The sequence below is a fragment of the Balaenoptera physalus genome (assembly GCF_965194825.1).
Source record: "Balaenoptera physalus genome assembly, chromosome: 2".
Classification (NCBI taxonomy): domain Eukaryota; kingdom Metazoa; phylum Chordata; class Mammalia; order Artiodactyla; family Balaenopteridae; genus Balaenoptera; species Balaenoptera physalus.
This window is the reverse complement of record NC_138883.1, coordinates 142,994,987-143,013,492: the sequence shown is the minus strand read 5'-3', so window position 1 is coordinate 143,013,492 and position 18,506 is coordinate 142,994,987. Positions and strand designations below refer to the sequence as shown.

The 18,506-nt window shown below is 41.3% G+C and overlaps 1 protein-coding gene and 1 long non-coding RNA gene across 8 annotated transcripts in view; one reads left to right on the top strand and one right to left on the bottom strand.

Annotated features, from left to right (window-relative positions):
- The window catches only part of CRTC3 (CREB regulated transcription coactivator 3), a 126,524-nt gene that overhangs the window by 42,559 nt on the left and 65,459 nt on the right, over nt 1-18,506 (top strand). The window lies entirely within an intron of this gene.
- The window catches only part of LOC309654629, a 266,307-nt gene that overhangs the window by 244,518 nt on the left and 3,283 nt on the right, over nt 1-18,506 (bottom strand). The gene's annotated exons all lie outside the window — the stretch shown is intronic.

Here is an 18,506-nt window from a genome sequence, read left to right as displayed (position 1 = left end):
TTCAGTACTGGGTTAAGGCTTCACCTGCCCCTAAAAACCCAGTGCTTTCAGGTGATCTTCCCCTCCTTCCTTTCCTTCATCAGTCAGTGAGATTTTTGTGTCTTGGCTAAAGTGTTTGTTTGGATGACAAGAACAGTTTTCTGGGGGAATTCCCTGGCAGTCCAGTGGTTAGGACTCCATGCTTTCACTGCCGAGGGCCCGGGTTCAATCCCTGGTCTGGGAACTAAGATCCTACGAACCACGCAGTGCGGCCAAAAAAAAGAAAGAAAGAAAGAAAAGAAAAGTATTCTGATTAAATTTCATACAAAAAATTTTAGGATAGACCTAGAGATTATCATACTAAGTGAAGTAAGTCAGACGGAGAAAGAAAAATACCATATGATATCACTTACGTGTAGAATCGAAAATATGATACAAATGAACATATTTACAGAACAGAAACACACTCACAGACTTAGAAAACAAACTTATGGTTACCAAAGGGGAGAGGGAATGGGGAGGGATAAATTAGGAGTTTGGGATTAGCAAATACAAACTACTATATATAAAATAGATAGGGACTTCCCTGGTGGCGCAGTGGTTAAGAATCCTCCTGCCAATGCAGGGGACACGGGTTCGAGCCCTGGTCCGGGAAGATCCCACATGCCTCGGAGCAACTAAGCCTGTGCACCACAACTACTGAGCCTGTGCTCTAGAGCCTGCGAGCCACAACTACTGAGCCCATGTGCCACAACTAAGGAAACCCACGTGCCTAGAGCCCACAACAAGAGAAGCTGCTGCAACTAGAGAAAGCCCATGCGCAGCAACGAAGACCCAACGCAGCCAAAAATAAAAAAATTAAAAAATAAATTTATTTTAAAAATAATAAATAAAATAGATAAACAACAAGGTCCTACTGTATAGCACAGGGAACTATATTCAGTATCCTGTAATAACCATAATGGAAAAGAATATGAAAAAAATATACATGTGCACATATGTATAACTGAATCACTTTGCTGTATACCAGAAACTAACACAACGTTGTAAATCAACTATATTTCAATCAAAAAAATAAAAAATTTTAGCTTCCACTTCACTACTCTGAAGCACATTTATCAATATTTCAAAAGAGGATGCCTGCAAAATCACATCTCCAGTTGGCAGAATTCCACACAATAAATGATGGAAGTTAATCTGAAACGCTGTGAGGAAGGGCTTATCCTTAAATTACTGCATGCACACGCACCACACACACACACACACACACACACACACACACACACACAAACACACGTGTGTATGCACGCAGGTGGACATCTGAATGAGCATACTGACCCTGGGAGGGCTTTGTGTTCTCCTGTTCCTTACTTCCTCTAAGAGAGGATTAACTACACTTCTTTTTCACTTCTCATTAATTGATAGATACATAATCAATAAATAAATTCAAAAATTTCTTGAGCACCTACTGTGGTGGCAGAAACATATTTCTATATGAAGCAGAGGAAAGATAGAAATGAGTAAGTTGGCCCCTCCACAGAAGAAGATTGTGGCCCGGTTATTCCTTGTTGAACACCCCTCAGCTGTGGTCCTGAGGTCTGAGTAGCCTGCATTTGGCCACTGCCCCCCTGGAAGGAGGGCTGCTCTGCCTTAAGCCAAGAGTGATCATGGTGAAGAAAAAGAAATAAAAGGAATACAAATTGGAAAAGAAGAAGTCAAACTGTCACTGTTTGCAGATGACATGATACTATACATAGACAATCCTAAAGATGCCACCAGAAAACTACTAGAGCTAATCAATGAATTTGGTAAAGTTGCAGGATACAAAATTAATGCACAGAAATCTCTTGCAGTCCTATACACTAACAATGAAAGATCAGAAAGAGAAATTAAGGAAACAATCCCATTCACCATTGCAACAAAAAGAATAAAATACCTAGGAATAAACCTACCTAAGGAGGTAAAAGACCTGTACTCAGAAAACTATGAGACATTGATGAAAGAAATTAAAGATGACACAAACATTTGGAGCCATATACCATGTTCTTGGATTGGAAGAATCAATATTGCGAAAATGACTATACTACCCAAAGCAATCTACAGATTCAATGCAATCACTATCAAATTACCAGTGGCATTTTTTTACAGAACTAGAACAAAAAATCTTAAAGTTTGTATGGAGACACAAAAGACCCCCAAATAGCCAAAGTAGTATTGAGGGAAGAAAACAGAGCTGGAGGAATCAGACTCCCTGACTTCAGACTGTACTACAAAGCTACAGTAATCAAGACAATATGGTACTGGCATGAAAACACAGATATAGATCAATGGAACAGGATAGAAAGCCCAGAGATAAACCCACGCACCTATGGTCAACTAATCTATGACAAAGGAGGCAAGGATATACAATGGAGAAAAGACAGTCTCTTCAATAAGTGGTGCTGGGAAAACTGGACAGCTACATGTAAAAGAATGAAATTAGAACACTCCCTAACACCATACACAAAAATAAACTCAAAATGGATTAGTGACCTAAATGTAAGACCAGACACTATAAAACTCTTGGAGGAAGACATAGGCAGAACACTCTTTGACATAAACCACAGCAAGATCTTTTTTGATCCACCTCCTAGAGTAACGGAAATAAAAACAAAAATAAACAAATGGGACCTAATGAAACTTAAAAGCTTTTGCAAAGCAAAGGAAACTATAATCAAGACGAAAAGACAACCCTCAGAATGGGAGAAAATATTTGCAAACGAATCAACGGACAAAGGATTAATCTCCAAAATATATAAACAGCTCATACAGTACAATGTTAAAAAAAGAAGCAACCCAATCCAAAAATGGGCAGAAGACCTAACTAGACATTTCTCCAAAGAAGACATACAGGTGGCCAAGAAGCACATGAAAAACTGCTCAACATCACTAATTATTGGAGAAATGCAAATCAAAACTACAATGAGGTATCACCTCACACCAGTTAGAATGGGTATCATCAGAAAATCTACAAACAACAAATCCTGGAGAGGGTGTGGAGGGAAGGGAACCCTCTTGCACTGTTGGTGGGAATGTAAATTGATACAGCCACTATGGAGAACAGTATGGAGGTTCCTTAAAAAACTAAAAATAGAATTACCATATGACCCAGCAATCCCACTACTGGGCATATACCCAGAGAAAACCATAATTCAAAAAGTCACATGCACCCCAATGTTCATTGCAGTACTATTTACAATAGCCAGGTCATGGAAGCAACCTAAATGCCCATCGACAGATGAACGGATAAAGAAGATATGGTACATATATACAATGGACTATTACTCAGCCATAAAAAGGAATGAAATTGAGTCATTTGTAGAGATGTGGATGGATCTAGAGACTGTCATACAGTGTGAAGTAAGTCAGAAAGAGAAAAACAAATATCGTATATTAACGCATATATGTGGAACCTAGGAAAATGGTACAGATGAACCGGTTTGCAGGGCAGAAATGGGGGCATGGATGTAGAGAACAGACGTATGGACACCAAGGGGGGAAAGTGGGGGTGGTGGTGGTAGTGGGGTGAATTGGGAGATTGGGATTGACATATACACACTAATATGTATAAAATAGATAACTAATAAGAACCTGCTGTATAAAAAATAAATAAAATAAAATTCAAAAATTCCAAAAAAAAAAAAAAAAAAAGTGATCATGGAATCTCAGAGACCATCCCAAAATGGTTATGGCTTGAGTCACAGATGAAAGAGTCTCCGCAGAGACCTCAGAACAGCCTCTTGTGCCATCTATTGGTCTTCAGAAATTCTGTCTATCTCTACCTTCACCTCCCTCCCAGCTCCTCATATTTCCTGACCGTCTCTCCTCTAGTTCTCTCTCCTGGAATTTTGGCAGTGACTTGCAAGGTGAACTTGCCCTAAGCCTCTGCTTCCTCTGGGTACCACGCAGGAGGAGGCTGTGGTGTGATGAGGAGTATGGCTTGGGTGTCCGTCCGACCTGGACTTGAGTCCTGGCTCTGTCACTCTTTTGATCTGTGATCCTGGGCTTTCCCTCAACCTCTCTAAGCGTTTTTTTGTTTGTTTTTTTGGTATATAAAATAGGGATAATAATAATTATCCATAAGATAAACTGAGATAATGGGAGGCATGGAAGCACTGACCAAGGGATTTGGGAGCTGGAGTGAGTTAAGGGAACTAGGGTGTAAAAATAACTGACTCCTTCCCAAGCCACTAACTAAATTCTGTTTATGTATGCTCCTTCATCAGAGTTTGTGGCTTTTGTGGCATAGTCATCTGCTCAAAACTTAAAAGTGAGAGGGAATTTTGTTCCCAAGGTCATAAACCTTAGCCAGCCCTGCTCTTGGGTACAGCATGGTCTCTGTCAGCCCCGAAACAATACTCTTTTATCCAAATACTATTAGGTATAATGAGATAGGGCAGTGACCTTGGGCTTCTGCGTGAGATGTAGAAGACCACATTTACTAATTATTTTAGTGTGCGTTATTTCCAGGAAAGATTTTCACTGATTACTAATATCTATTTTATGTTATGTCTTAGTTTCCTTTTTAGCGAATGTTATATTTCTGAATTTCCCCCTAAACTCTATTTAGGAGTCTGTACCTCCCAAACTATGTGCACTTTACAACTGTGATTTTTTTTTTTTATACTATCTATCTCTGTGCTTGATTTGCTCCCTGATTTGCCTTTGATTTTGACTTCCAACGAGATGTTCTTCTCTTCTGCCTAAGGAAACAGTGAGAAGCACAGAAAGTTAGGGGCTTACTTAATAGTTTTGGAATGTGCATCTGTCCCAAAATAGGAACTGTGACCAAGAATATGGTTGTCACATTTTTAATACAGATTTGAGTAGTACTTTTTTTCCCTTTTTATCTAACCATATGTGTTGAATAGAAAACTTAAGAGTGAAAGAGTAAAGTAGACAACTCATGAATCTCTAGTCATACAGAATAAAGGCCTCTGATATTATGTAAGGGGCAAGGGAACATTGGCTCCACACACTGAATTAGGAACATCTGCATCCATGAGAACTTGAACAAGAGACCTGGAATATTGCCACTTTCATTCTGCCTTTCACGTGCTCCTAAGTGTTCATGTAATGGAGGGTCAGAAATAGCGTGGATACTCCAAATAGTGCTTTAAAGACTGAACAGTATTACATCAATTTAAATTTTTTATGCCAGAAAAGTAGGAAAAGATGGGAATTTCTCCTGAGAAGTCCACCTATTGGATAAAATCAGGGGTCTGTTGGAAAAGAAATACCACGAGGACTGAAGTGCCAATGGACATTTTGCTTTAGAGTAAAAGCTTTAGTGCAACACAGAGGCTGCATAGTATGATGGCCAAAAGGTAGGACTCTGATTTCAAATCCAGCCTCTGCCACTTTCCAGCCGGGTGACCTGGGACAAGTCACTTAACATCTCAGCCTCAGTTTCCTCACCTGTAATGTGAGGATGGCAGTAATGCTGATATCAGGGTTTTGTCGTGAGGAATAAGTGAGTTAATATATAGAACACTCTTAGAGCACTGCGTGGCACAAGGTGAGCATGTTGCACGTCTTTCCTCTTGTTATTGGTTTTGTTCCTACCCCCACCCCCATCCCGCCGCTACCACCACTCTGATTACTTCTACCACCTCGTCTATGGCTACCTCTATGGCCATACTACCTCTCGGGCTTTGGCATCGGCCTGGGTTGAGTTCTAGCTCTGCCACTATTTAAGTCTAAAAGTCTCCGTGTCTGCATTTGTAAAATAGCAGTGTTAATAGTGTGCTTCCCAGGGTCCTGGTGAAGGTGACACCGGGATAGTGCGTGTGGGGCACTGTGCCCGTGCCTGGAGCCATCGGTGCTTATTGCTGTCTTATCGTTACTGTGGTGTCTCGCAGCCAAGGTGTCACCCACAGAGCACTGGGCTCCGTGGTGAGTTGTGTCAAAAGCAATTTGTTCTTATTAATAAGCTGTCAGTGCTTGAGTATTATTTTTAAAAGGTAATTGGAACTAAGTCAAGGGTATCCCCACGTAGCATTGCTGTTTGCTTCTGTATTGAGAAGTGGGCGAGCGCTTGGAGGGTGGGGGACACCCTGGGTATACCTGCTGGAACACGGGTCCTGCATTTGAAAGTTGAGTGCTTTGTGTGAGGCAGAAAGCAAGCTCGAGAACCGCTGGCCTGGGGGTGCTGGCCTTTCTGCCATAGAGGGTACTGTTCACAGTCTTTCATGTTCATGGCAAACCTCTGTTCCTGTGCTTGTCAGACCAAAGCGCCACCCTCTCCAAACCCAACCATTTTTATCCTGTCCAAGCATATGTAGGTACCAAAGAAATACTTGTTTTGACTCTTAAAATCACTTTCCTTATACATTAAACAGTTACTGTGACTTGCCCTGACTTTACCCATTAATAAATATCTACTGAGTGCCTGTTAAGAGAAACCTATTATTGGGCTTATGAAGATAACTCAGAGAATGTCCGTTTAAGAAGCTTATAATCAAGTTTGAGAGACAGGTTGTATACACAGAACTGTAGCAGAAAAACATTGGCTCTAGTGTTCTTTTTCTTTTTTAGCTTCCATTTTTAAACTTTTAAATTCAGGAAAAGTAATACATTGTTTATAGCTTGGTCCTTAATTCTTTGTTGTTCAGTGTAAAAGTAATACATACTCATTGTATAAAATTTAGAAAATATATAAAAATGAAAAAGGAACAGAAAACATTATATTTCATCAACTAGAAATAACCATTTGAATGTTTTATTTTAGTTATTTTTCATCTTTTATATGGGTGAAATCATTATCTGTATTTATATCCTTTAAAAAAAATTTTAGCCATTATATAATCATTATTTCCCTAAGTTAAGATACTTTATAAGTATAATTTTAATAGTTTAATAATATTTCTTCACATATGACTTATAATTTATAACCACTCTCACTATATGTTGGATATTTTGGTTGATTCTGATTTTTCTTTATTATATATAATATAGTAATAAACATCTTGGTATGTGAGTCATCTGTATTTCTGAAACATAGATTCCCATAGGTAGAATTATTCAAAGAGTAGAAATATTTGTAATGTTATTAATACATGTGGCTTTGTTGCTTTTTGGCAAAGATATTTAACCTAACAAAAATTTTGACTCTGACTTGAATATTTATTGCCTTAGCCTGAATGTTTATTACCTTAGGTCCTTAGCCTTTGCAGATCTAACATCCCAAGTATTGACTATTCAAGAATGACTCCAAAGGAGGGGGGGGAAATATACATATATATGTGTGTGTGTGTGTGTGTGTGTGTGTGTGTGTGTGTGTATCTGAATCACTTTGCTGTACATCAGAAACTAGCACAACATTGTAAATCAGCTATACTTTGGTTAAAAAAAAAACTAAAAAAACAAAGGAATGACTCCAAAGTTCATGACATAAGTAGTTTGCATATTTACTGAAACACAAAATTTAATCACAGGGGCCTTGAGGCTGGTGTACACAGTTGAGTCCCTTGACTAGTGAGTGACCAAGACTGCCTAGCACATTTCACTGGGGCTTCATGGTTCTTTCTGCAATACCTCTCGTATATTGCTTTAAAAATTAATTTTTTTAAACATAGAGAACTTTTGTGAACACTGAAAAAGCCATTAATTTATAGTATACAAACATGCATAGAAAATCTATGTCAGAGAAATGTAACTCAAGAAAAAACAAGTTTGTACAGATATTTTCATATTAGAAAATTGAAGATTTACTATCTAATTGTTTGATAGCGTGTATTAACCTGTCACTTCTAGAAAATAAATACAATTTCATTTTTAGTGCCAACTGAAGAAATTATTGTCTTTATAATAAGTCATGGGATGGTTATATATATCTTTATAATAAAATATGAAAATAAGTACATTAATGAAGTCATCAGACAATGAGCTGCAACAGATATTTCCCCCCTTGCATTAATTTTAAAAGAAGTTCTTTGTATTTTGGTGGGAATGTCTTATACTCTAGCTAGGAAAGAAAGTGTGTGGAAAACAATTTAATCAGTGTCTAGGAAGGAGTCAGAGAACACACGAGACATTACTTAGACCAATCACAAGTTAATCTCTGCTTAATTTTGTACTTCTAAGTGGAACCACCGACCCTGCCAGCCCCCAGCATCACAGTCTAGAGCAGCTTCCCCCTACCCACTTTGTTTGAACTACTCCCCTTGAGGTTGCTTTTTCTCCTTTCGGTGACAGGGAGGTGGTGGTAGCTACAGTTGCTTCCTATCTGGCCTCCAAAATGTTTCTTGTTTTTATTTCACAATCCTTTGGCAAACTATCATCCCCAACTCTTCCCATCCTAGGACCAGCCTTTTCCTCCCTCCCCCGATAGGGTCTCAGACATATGCGAAATGGGGCCCCCTCTTGGAGGGACTCGTGTTTCTGCACCTTTCATATAGTGATCTGGCCTTGTGGCCCTGCACAGTATGTTAAAGGACTGGAATCAGTCTGTAACATGCCGACATCTCCCTGATGATACAGCTGTGGATAGAGATGGAGTTACGTCTGTCCGGTTTCTGGCTTCTGGTGTAGCCTTCTTCCCCAGGCTCTGGAGGCTACATGACCTCTGGCTAGCCAGCCTCTTGCCGTCTCTAAGACCCAGCCGGAGCTGAGCAGAGGGACTGAGGCTGCCTCACACTCTGTAATTTGGCTTCAAGTCACCATTGTTGGCCTTGTGCCTCGGTTCTGATAACTGGACTCTTGTCTGGTTCCTGAGTGCCAGAATCCCATGGTAACCTGCCTTGTATCCCTGTGCCTTGTTTTTATCAGCCTCTCTCCCAGGGACTGAAGTCCTGCCCTGAAACAGTGACCGATGCACTTTCCTGATGTCAGCCACCCATTGTGCCTTCTGGTTGGATTCCAGAGCGCCCTAGATTTCTCATTGTTCTACAGTGCCTGCAGTCAGGAAGCCTCTGTTCTGGACACTTATCTCAGCAAATGGCAACTGTGTTCTTCCAGTCACTCAGGCCAAAACCTTGGACTCATCCTTAACTCCTCCCGTTCTCTCACATCCCACATCTGAACCTTCAGCAAATTCTTGGTTCTACATTAAAAATATAGCCAGACTCTGACTACCCTGGTCTGAACCAGTGTCTTCTCTGCCCTGCATTCTTACAAAGAGCCTCCTGACTGGTGTGCTGGCTTCTGCCTGATCCCCTTTCAGTTATTCTCAACACTGCCATCTGAGTGATCCTTTTAAAAGATGAGCCAGATTATATCACTTCTCTTTTCAGAATCCTCTCGTGGCTTCCCATCTCACAGTGTAAAACCAAAGTGCAAAGTGCAGTCACTGCCCCATAAGGCCCATTACCTCTCTGCTCTTACCTGCTGCACATCTGTCCAGCACCCTTTCTCGCTCGCTCTGCTCTGGTCTTTTTCTCTACTCCTTGGACCCTCTCTAGGATCTCGCTGCCAAGAATGCTCTCCCCCCAGAAATCTGAATGGCTTACTTCCTCACTTCTCTTAGCTCTTTATTCAAATATCTCCCTTCAGTGAGGCCTTCCCTCTTTAAAATCATAACCCCTCACCCTCTTTCCTGTTTTATTTTTTTCTCCTTCTCATTATCCAACATACTATATATTTCTATTTATTTATCTTATTTGTATTCTGTTTCCTCCATTGGAATGTAAGCTCCATGAGGTCAAGGGCACTTTGGTTCACTGCTGTATTTCTAAAGTCTGGAACAGTGCCTGGCCATGGTATGAGTTCATTAAATATTTGTTGAATGAATGAATTAGGTAGTTGAATATTTGCCATGCGTAAGCGCTGTTCCAAGCACTTCATAAGCAGTATCTCATTTAATTCTCACAATAACCTTATGTGAAGGTACTTTTGTGAATCCCATTTTGCTGATGAGAGAAGTGAGTCTAATTAGAGAGGTTAAGTGACTTGACCAAGAGGATGTGAGCACACACAAATAATTGGATAGGGCAGCATGTTAGAACAAACATAGACTTTTTTTACTAGACAAATCTGCATTCAAGTCCCAGCTCTGCCAATTATTGGTTGAGTTAAAACCTCTTCAAGCTTCAATTTTCTGTTATAAAAAATGGACAATGATTCTACTTCTCAGATAGAAGGACTGCATGAGATCATGGGTATGTTATTTTCATACGTATTTTCTTGATTGCTGGTAAGGTTGACATGTTTTTCATATATTTATTGGCCATTCAGATGTCTTCTGGGAATTTCCTGTTTATAACCTTTGCCCAGTTTTCCTTCTTTTCCTTTTTTTTTCCCTTATCAAGTTGCAGGAGTTCTTTGAATATTAGATATACACATTGTCCTATGTGTTACAAATAATTTTGCTCACACTGTCATTTGTCTTTTGATAATGTTTTTGGAATACTCTTTTATTCATATATAGGCATACGTCAGAGATATTGCAGGTTCAGTTCCAGACCACTGCAATAAAGCAAATATTGCAATAAAGCGTGTCACACAAATTTTTTTGTTTCCCAGTGCGTATACAAGTTATGTTTACACTGTATTGTAGCCTATTAAGTATAATAGCATTATGTCTAAAAAACCAATGTACTTGCCTTCATTAAAAATACTTTATTGCTAAAAAATGCTAACCATCATCTGAGCCTTCAGCAAGTGGTGATCTTTTTGCTGATGGAGGGTCTCTGTGTTGACTGATCAGGGTGGTGGCTGCTGAAGGCTGGGAGGCTGTGACAATTTGTAAGAGAAGACAACAGTGAAGTCTGCTGCATCAGTTGACTGTTCCTTTCCCGAATGATTTCTCTGTAGCAGGCAATGCTGTTTGATAGCATTTTACCCACAGTAGAACTTTCAAAATTGGAGTCCATCCTCTCAGACTCTGCTGCTGTCTTATTAACTAAGTTTATGTAATATTCCAGATCCTTCATTGTCATTTCAATAATCTTCATAGCATCTTCACCAGGAGTAGATTCCATCTCAAGAAACCCCTTTCTTTGCTCATCCATAAGAAGCAACTTACGTTAAAGTTTTATCATGAGGTTGCAGCAATTCAGTTACATCTTCAAGCTCCACTTCTAATTCTGGTTCTCTTGCTGTTTCCACCATATCTGCAGTTACTTCCTCCACTGAAGTCTTGAATCTCTCAAAGGCATCCATGAGGGTTGGAATCAACTTCTTTTAACATTGATATTTTGACCTCTTCCCATGAATCATGAATATTCTTAATGGCATCTAGAATAGTGAATCCTTTCCAAAAGGTTTTCAATTGACTTTTGTCCAGATCCATTAGAGGAATCACTGTCTATGGCAGCTATAGCCTTATGAAGTGTATTTCTTTCTTTTTTTTTCCTTCTTTTGGCCGCACCATGTGCACCATGCAAGATCTTAGTTCCCCGACCAGGGATTGAACCCGTGCCCCCTGCAGTGGAAGCACAGAGTCTTAACCACTGGACCACCAGGGAAGTCCCTGAAGTGTATTTCTTAAATAATAAGACTTGAAAGTTGAAATTCCTCCGTAATCTATGGGCTGCAGAATGGATGTTGTGTTAGCAGGTTCATACCTGCTAACACAACATTAATCTCATTGTACATCTCCATCAGAGCTCTTGGGTGACCATTTACCTGGTCAATGAGCAGTAATATTTTGAATGGAATCTTTTATTTTATTTTTTTTCTGAGTAGTAGGTCTCAACAGTGGGCTTAAAATATTCAGCAAACATGTTGCCAACAGATGTGATGTCATCCAGGCTTTGTTGTTCCATTTATAGACCACAGGCAGAGTAGATTCAGCATAATTCTTAAGGGCCCTAGGATTTCGAGAATGGTAAATGAACATTGGCTTCAACTTCAAGTCACCAGCAGCATTAGCCCCTAACAAGAAAGTCAGCTTGTCCTTTGAAGCTTTGAAGCCAAGCATTGTCTTCTCTCTAGCTATGAAAGTCCTAGATGGCATCGTCTTCCAATAGAAGGCTGTTCCATCTACCCTGAAGGTCTGTTGTTTGGTGTAGCCACCTTCATTAATTATCTTAGCTTGATCTTCTGGATAACTTGCTGCAGCTTCTACATCAACACTTGCTGCTTTACCTTGCACTTTTATGTTATGGAGGTGGCTTCTTTCCTTAAACCTCATGAACGAACCTCGGCTAGCTTCAAAAGTTTCTTCTGCAGCTTCCTTACCTCTCTCACCCTTCATAGAATTGAAGAGAGTTAGGGCCTTGCTCTGGTTTAGGCTTCGGCCTAAGGGAATGTTGGGAATGGTTTGATATTCTGTCTAGACCACTGAAACTTTCTCCATATCACATAAGGCTATTTTGTTTTTTATCATCCATGTGTTCACAGGAGTAGCGCCTTTAATTTCCTTCAAAAACTTTTCTTTTGCAGTCACAACTTGGCTAACTGGTGCAAGAAGCCAAGCTTTTTGCCTTTTCCGGCTTTCAACATGCCTTCCTCACTAAGCTTAAGCATTTCTAGCTCTTGATTTAAAGTAAGAGACATGAGACTCTTCCTTTCACTTGAACACTTACAGGCCATTGTAGGGTTATTAATTGGCCTAATTTCAATATTGTTGTGTATCAAGGAATGGGGAAGCTGAGGAGAGGGAGCGAGATGGGGGAACGGCTGGTCAGTGGAGCAGTCAGAACACGCACAACATTTACTGCTTAAGTTTACTGTCTTATATGTTCACGGTCCATGGTACCCCAAAACAATTACAATAGTGACGTCAAAGATCACTGATCACAGATCACTGCAACGTATATAATCATAATGAAAAAGTTTGAAATTGCGAGAATTACCAAAATGTGACACAAAGATACAAAACGAGCAAACGCTGTTGGAAAAATGGTACCAATAGACTTGCTCAATGCAGGGTTGCCACAAACCTTCAATTTGTAAAAAATGCAATATCCGCGAAGCACAATAAAAGCAAGGTGTACCTGTAGTTAGCGGTCGAGTGTTAGTGCTTGATCAAGCTAATGAGAATACAGATTTATTCATTCAACAAGTACTGACTGAGTGCTAGGACTTTGTGGGATTCAGTTAGGACAGCTCTAAATCCTGCCTTTCAATTTGTGTCTCTGATGGTGGCTCTCAGGTTTGGTTTTAGCAGATTCTTGAAAGAGAATGTGTTTTCTCAGAGTTAAGTAGATCCAAACATTTCCCAGACTTTGGCCACATAATCAGAAATTTCAAGAGTCTTGGAATTTGTGGGTGTGGCTCCAAATGATCAGGTCTACGCTGTCTTCTCCATGGGCAGAGTCTTCTTTCCCCCTGCAACTCTGCGGCATGAATAGAGCAGATAACGAGGACTTCAGACTTGCCCTATGGGGTGAGCTCAGGGTAGCCTCAGAAACTAGATGCATAGTTCATATGGTCAAAACCTGGGAGGCTCTTCTGAAATCGTGTGACATAGTATCAGGCCGCCAGCTCTGCAGGTCCTCGAAGGTCAGGGTGGTGCAGCAGTGGGGACTGAGGGCAGCAGCCACATACCGCCCACCCCAGCTGCAGATCTAGGTGCGTCTGAATAGTAAATGTCCCGTGAATGAGTCACCAGTGCTCCTGGTTTCACCCTCCAGTCCAGGTTTAGTTTGTGGAGACGTCTCACACAAGAACTGTCTTGTGAGCCTCTTGAGGGTTAAACAAATGGGTCTCTCAGAAACCTTTAATAATACAAAAGTCCTTGTTTTGAAAAAAAGCATCTTCAGTAAATCTCTTCCATAAATCTCTACAACCTGCCATCCAGTGCATCAAAATAAACACAATTTTCACGCTCTGTCTTGGTATCTCAGTGTGCGGTCAAGAGTGCAGTCCTTGGAGTCAGTCTGGGGATCTGATTACCAGTTTCCCCACTAACTGTCACTGGGATTTTAAATTTATTTATTATTTATTTTTGGTTGTGTTGGGTCTTCGTTTCTGTGTGAGGGCTTTCTCTAGTTGCGGCAAGCGGGGGCCACTCTTCATCGTGGTGCGCGGACCTCTCATTATCGCGGCCTCTCTTGTTGCGGAGCACAGGCTCCGGACGCGCAGGCTCAGTAGCGGTGGCTCACGGGCCTAGTTGCTCCGCGGCATGTGGGATCTTCCCAGACCAGGGCTCGAACCCGTGTCCCCTGCATTGGCAGGCAGACTCCCAACCACTACGCCACCAGGGAAGTCCCCTGTCACTGGGATTTTAGACAAGATCCCTAACCTCTCTGTGCCTCAGTTCACTAGTCTGAGATGTGGCTACTAAGTAGTACCTAAGGGACTTCCCTGGTAGCTCAGTGGTTCAGACTCCGCGCTCCCAATGTAGGGGCCCAGGTTTGATCCCTGGTCAGGGAACTAGATCCCACGTGCGTGCTGCAACTAAGGAGCTGGTGAGCCACAACTAAGGAGCATGCCTGCCGCAACTAAGGAGCCAGCCTGCCACAACCAAGACCTGTCACAACCAAATAAATAAAATAAATATTAAAAAAATAACAATAAAATTAAAAAATTGTACCTACTATAACGTCGTTGTGAGGATTAAATTAGTTAGTACACATGTGTCTTTAGAACAATGCCCAACACATAGTTATTGCTCAAGAAATGTTGCAAAGTTCCTGGTACAAACTCTCCTGTTGAGTGAAATACTAGAAGCTAGGCGTACCAGCCTTCTAATTTAACTTCAATAAATTGTTGGTATCATTTTTCCCTCTTTCATTGCAAGTACCCTTTCTAGGGCTAGAGAACTAAGAATTTTTGCTGTTTATATAAAGCTGCTTAAATTCTGGACAGGCTAGTTACGTCTTACTCGTTCTTCACTGACTAGATGAAAACACTTTTGTGGAAAGTCTTCATTGGCCTCTCGTGGGGTCAGCTAGGCTATGTGTTGATCCCCTGACCCAGTGCAGCTTCCAGGAAAGGTAAAGGGAATATCCACATAAAGAAGACAGACCTGGGTGGTGTCAGAGCCAGCACCAGGACAGAGCCCAGGTCTCTGGATTTCCTTGCATTTTGATTTCATGTTAAGTTCATATCGTATTAATATGAAGTAATCCTCTTACCTTTCTCCTTGTTCCAGACTCTGACTGCTGAATCATAAAAGAGAGTGAGAAGAGGTACTACATTTAAAGCAGTGATTGTCTCCAACTAAACTTAAATTCTCACACTTTTTGGCAGTAGAAATAGCCAAAGTTTTGTTCTGATTCCCTGCAAAGTTTCACAATAGTTAGGAGTCAGAATTGGTCCCTATGTTATGAAACAGCCAGTTTTTATACTTTAGACTTTAAAAATGAAGCTTTAGTTGTTTATGATTACTTTGGATGTTTTCCAGGAGTCAGGATAACATCTGTAGAAGATTCTACACAGGCCTTGATGTCAGGTACCAAGGTGGTTTCCCCGTTCAAAGGCAATAGTCTGTGCTTCAAGGAACTCCCTGGGTATAGAAATTGGCTGCCTCAGCAACAGCTAGCTAACTAACAGCCCTCTTCCGTCTTTACCCCCAGCCTCTTGGGGACGTGACCTCAGAAGGCTCTCCCCATCCATGTTCTCCTGTAACCTTGGCAGAGACAGTCACCATGGTAACTACCTTCTTGTATGCTAGTTTGCTTGAGTACAAGGGAAAACACTTGCCCACAGGCGTTAATTAGATAGAAGTTTAGCGGTGGTGAGGAGAAGAGTACAGTTACTGAGTACGTGACTGTGCTTTGTGAACCCCGTATCATTTAATCCTCTCGTTAGCCCTCTGAGATAAGCATTATTATCCCCATTTTACTGACATTTAAACAGTAACCGTACCCAAGGTCACCAAAGTGTTAAGTGTTGGAGTCTGGACTCAAACCCAGGTTTATCTGTCCCAGGCTTTTGCTTTTATTTTGCAAATTAAACAAGTATGGACACACTAAATCAATTCATTTTCAGTTAGGAAAGTGGTTTTTTTGTTGTTTTTTTTTAAATTTATTTATGGCTGTGTTGGGTCTTCGTTTCTGTGCAAGGGCTTTCTCTAGTTGCGGCAAGTGGGGGCCGCTCTTGATCGCGGTGCGCGGGCCTCTCACTATCGCAGCCTCTCTTGTTGTGGAGCACAGTCTCCAGACGCGCAGGCTCAGTAACTGTGGCTCACGGGCCCAGCTGCTCCGTGGCATGTGGGATCTTCCCAGACCAGGGCTCGAACCCGTGTCCCCTGCATTGGCAGGCAGATTCTCAACCACTGCGCCACCAGGGAAGCCCAGGAAACTGTTTTATTCTTTCTTTTTCTCATCTGGGTAGATGCCTTTTTCTAGTCCCCAGGGGCCAACAGATGCCCATTTCAATGTGACTTTTGCTTGGTTCCTTCTCTTAGGTTATATCTGTTTGTTCACTTGTCAGCCACCTGAGAAGTCTTTTGCCTAGTTGAATACTACTTTCTGCCCTTCCCTTGACTATCTAGGAAATATCTCATTGGGTTAGTCTTAAGTCTCCCCTGAACTGAGATTTTCATACTGGAACTTGGTCAGGAAAAGCTAGAACTGGGAGGCTAGAGCCACGAAGAAAAACGGGGCTCAGGTAACAAAAAAAAAAGCACAAGACCAAAGGCAAGCGGGGTCCGAAAGATCAGGTAGCTAGTGAGGAAGGAGGCAGGGGTGGTCAGCAAAAGCAGATATGGCCACACAGGTCGTGACTCTTCCCCAGCTGCCGTGGCTGCCGCATCTGCCAGGATGCCTATGACCTAAAGAGCTCAGGGACTTGCTGTTGCATTGGAGGCTGTGCTTATCTCTTCTCAGTATCTCTCACCCACCATCTTGTCGTTCATGAAATTGCTCAAGACATGCTTTCTACCAGTCTGTGCCTGTTGGTCTCTAAGTAGTTTTCAGGGTTAATTTAGAATTAATTAATTTAGAACTATCATTTGAAAGGTTTGAAGAACTATCATTTGAAAGGTTTGAAGCAGCTTATAAATTAAAATGTAACTCAAAATGAAGCAGAGAGAAGGACATTAAAAGGGAAACATTTATGGGAAGCAAAGCATAGCCTTGACTGGGCTTCTGCCAATAAAGGATGGCTCTAATTTGGAACAGAGATCTTTCCATATTGACTGCTTGCCCTGGCAGATGAAGCAGAATTTTTAGAACCGGAACAGACCCTGTAGCTCTTTTGATGCAACACTTATGTTATAGGTCAGAAAATTGAAAGCAAGAAAGAGTAGATGATTAGCTTAATGTTTCTCATCTAGTAAGTAGCTGATACCAGAATCAAATTCTTCTTACTTCGTCTAGAGTTTTTTAGCCACTCCATACCATTTGACCAGCACATTTACCCTTTACTTCTGAGTGCAGTGGAAAAGGAAATTTACTCCTTCCTTCCTCCCTCCCTCCCTCCCTTACTTCCTCCCTCCCTCCCTCCCTCCTTCCCTCCCTGCCTTCCTTCCTTCCTTCCAAACAAGATTACTACTGTTAGTATTTTAGTGCTACCACTTCTACCACTGCCTCTCCTGGTGAAAATGTACCAAATTTGTACCAGGCATCAGGCACTATTGCTAAGTACTTTGCATACATTGTTTACTCTTCCCGATAACCCCGGAGGTAGGTTCTGTTACTGTCTCTATTTAAGGGGAGGGACAGAGGAGGCTAAGAGGGATTACGAAGCTTCCCTAGATCTCACAGCCATAAATGGTAGCACCGGATTTCAAGTCCTGGCTGTTTGATTGTGGAGTTTGTGCTTGTAGCTACTAGCAATCCTTCCGGCAGTTTTTTTATTCTTTTGTTGGATTACTAAAACAGAACTGTTTTCTCTAAATGCAGAAGTTGAAACCTGTTGAGGAAATTCAACCAGAGTATTTTTTGAAGAAAAAAGAAACCATTTCCTGATTTCTTCATTTGTTAACCCTGTGACATCATTAGGGCTGGTACTAGCCGCCCTCTTGCCTTCACACACCAGAATGGAGTGAGATAGTTCTTAAGGAACTTCTGAGGCGGTTTGGAGGGCCAGAAGCTCGACCCGCCTCTTTGATTCTCTCTGCCCTATATCCGGCCCTTGAAGCCTTACCATCCCAGCCACTGAGGAAAGGCAGATGGCAAAGGCCCCACGTCTAGTCCCTGCAGTAACTACAGACAGTCTTCTCTTGATTCTGACCTGCTTTATTACAGACCCTGTCCTGCCCCTTGTCAAAACTTTGGCTCTGAAACCCTGACTTTTAAGCTACCTCTGACCCCTTTGGACTTGTCTGTATTTGCCATGGATAGAAAAATCAGGAAATAGGAAATTCACCCAGCAAAGAGATCTTTGGCAGTGTGTTTGTCACTATAAGCAATGATACGTAGATTAAAACAATAATGAGATACCATGGGCAGGAGTGGTTGGCATATGGACTCAGGCTTTAGACAGCTTCAGTTCAAAGCCTGCTTCCACCCTTGCTGAGCTTTGCACTCAAGAACATAAGCTTTCTACGCCTCAGTTTCCTCATCCATAAGATGGGGATAACATTTTAGTACCATCTCAAAAGGTTGTTGTAAAATTAAATGAGATGATGTATATGAAGCATATAGCACTGTGCCTGGAATGTTGTAAATGCCAATAAAGGTTAATTATTATCGAAGTAATAATTTAGCCTTTTT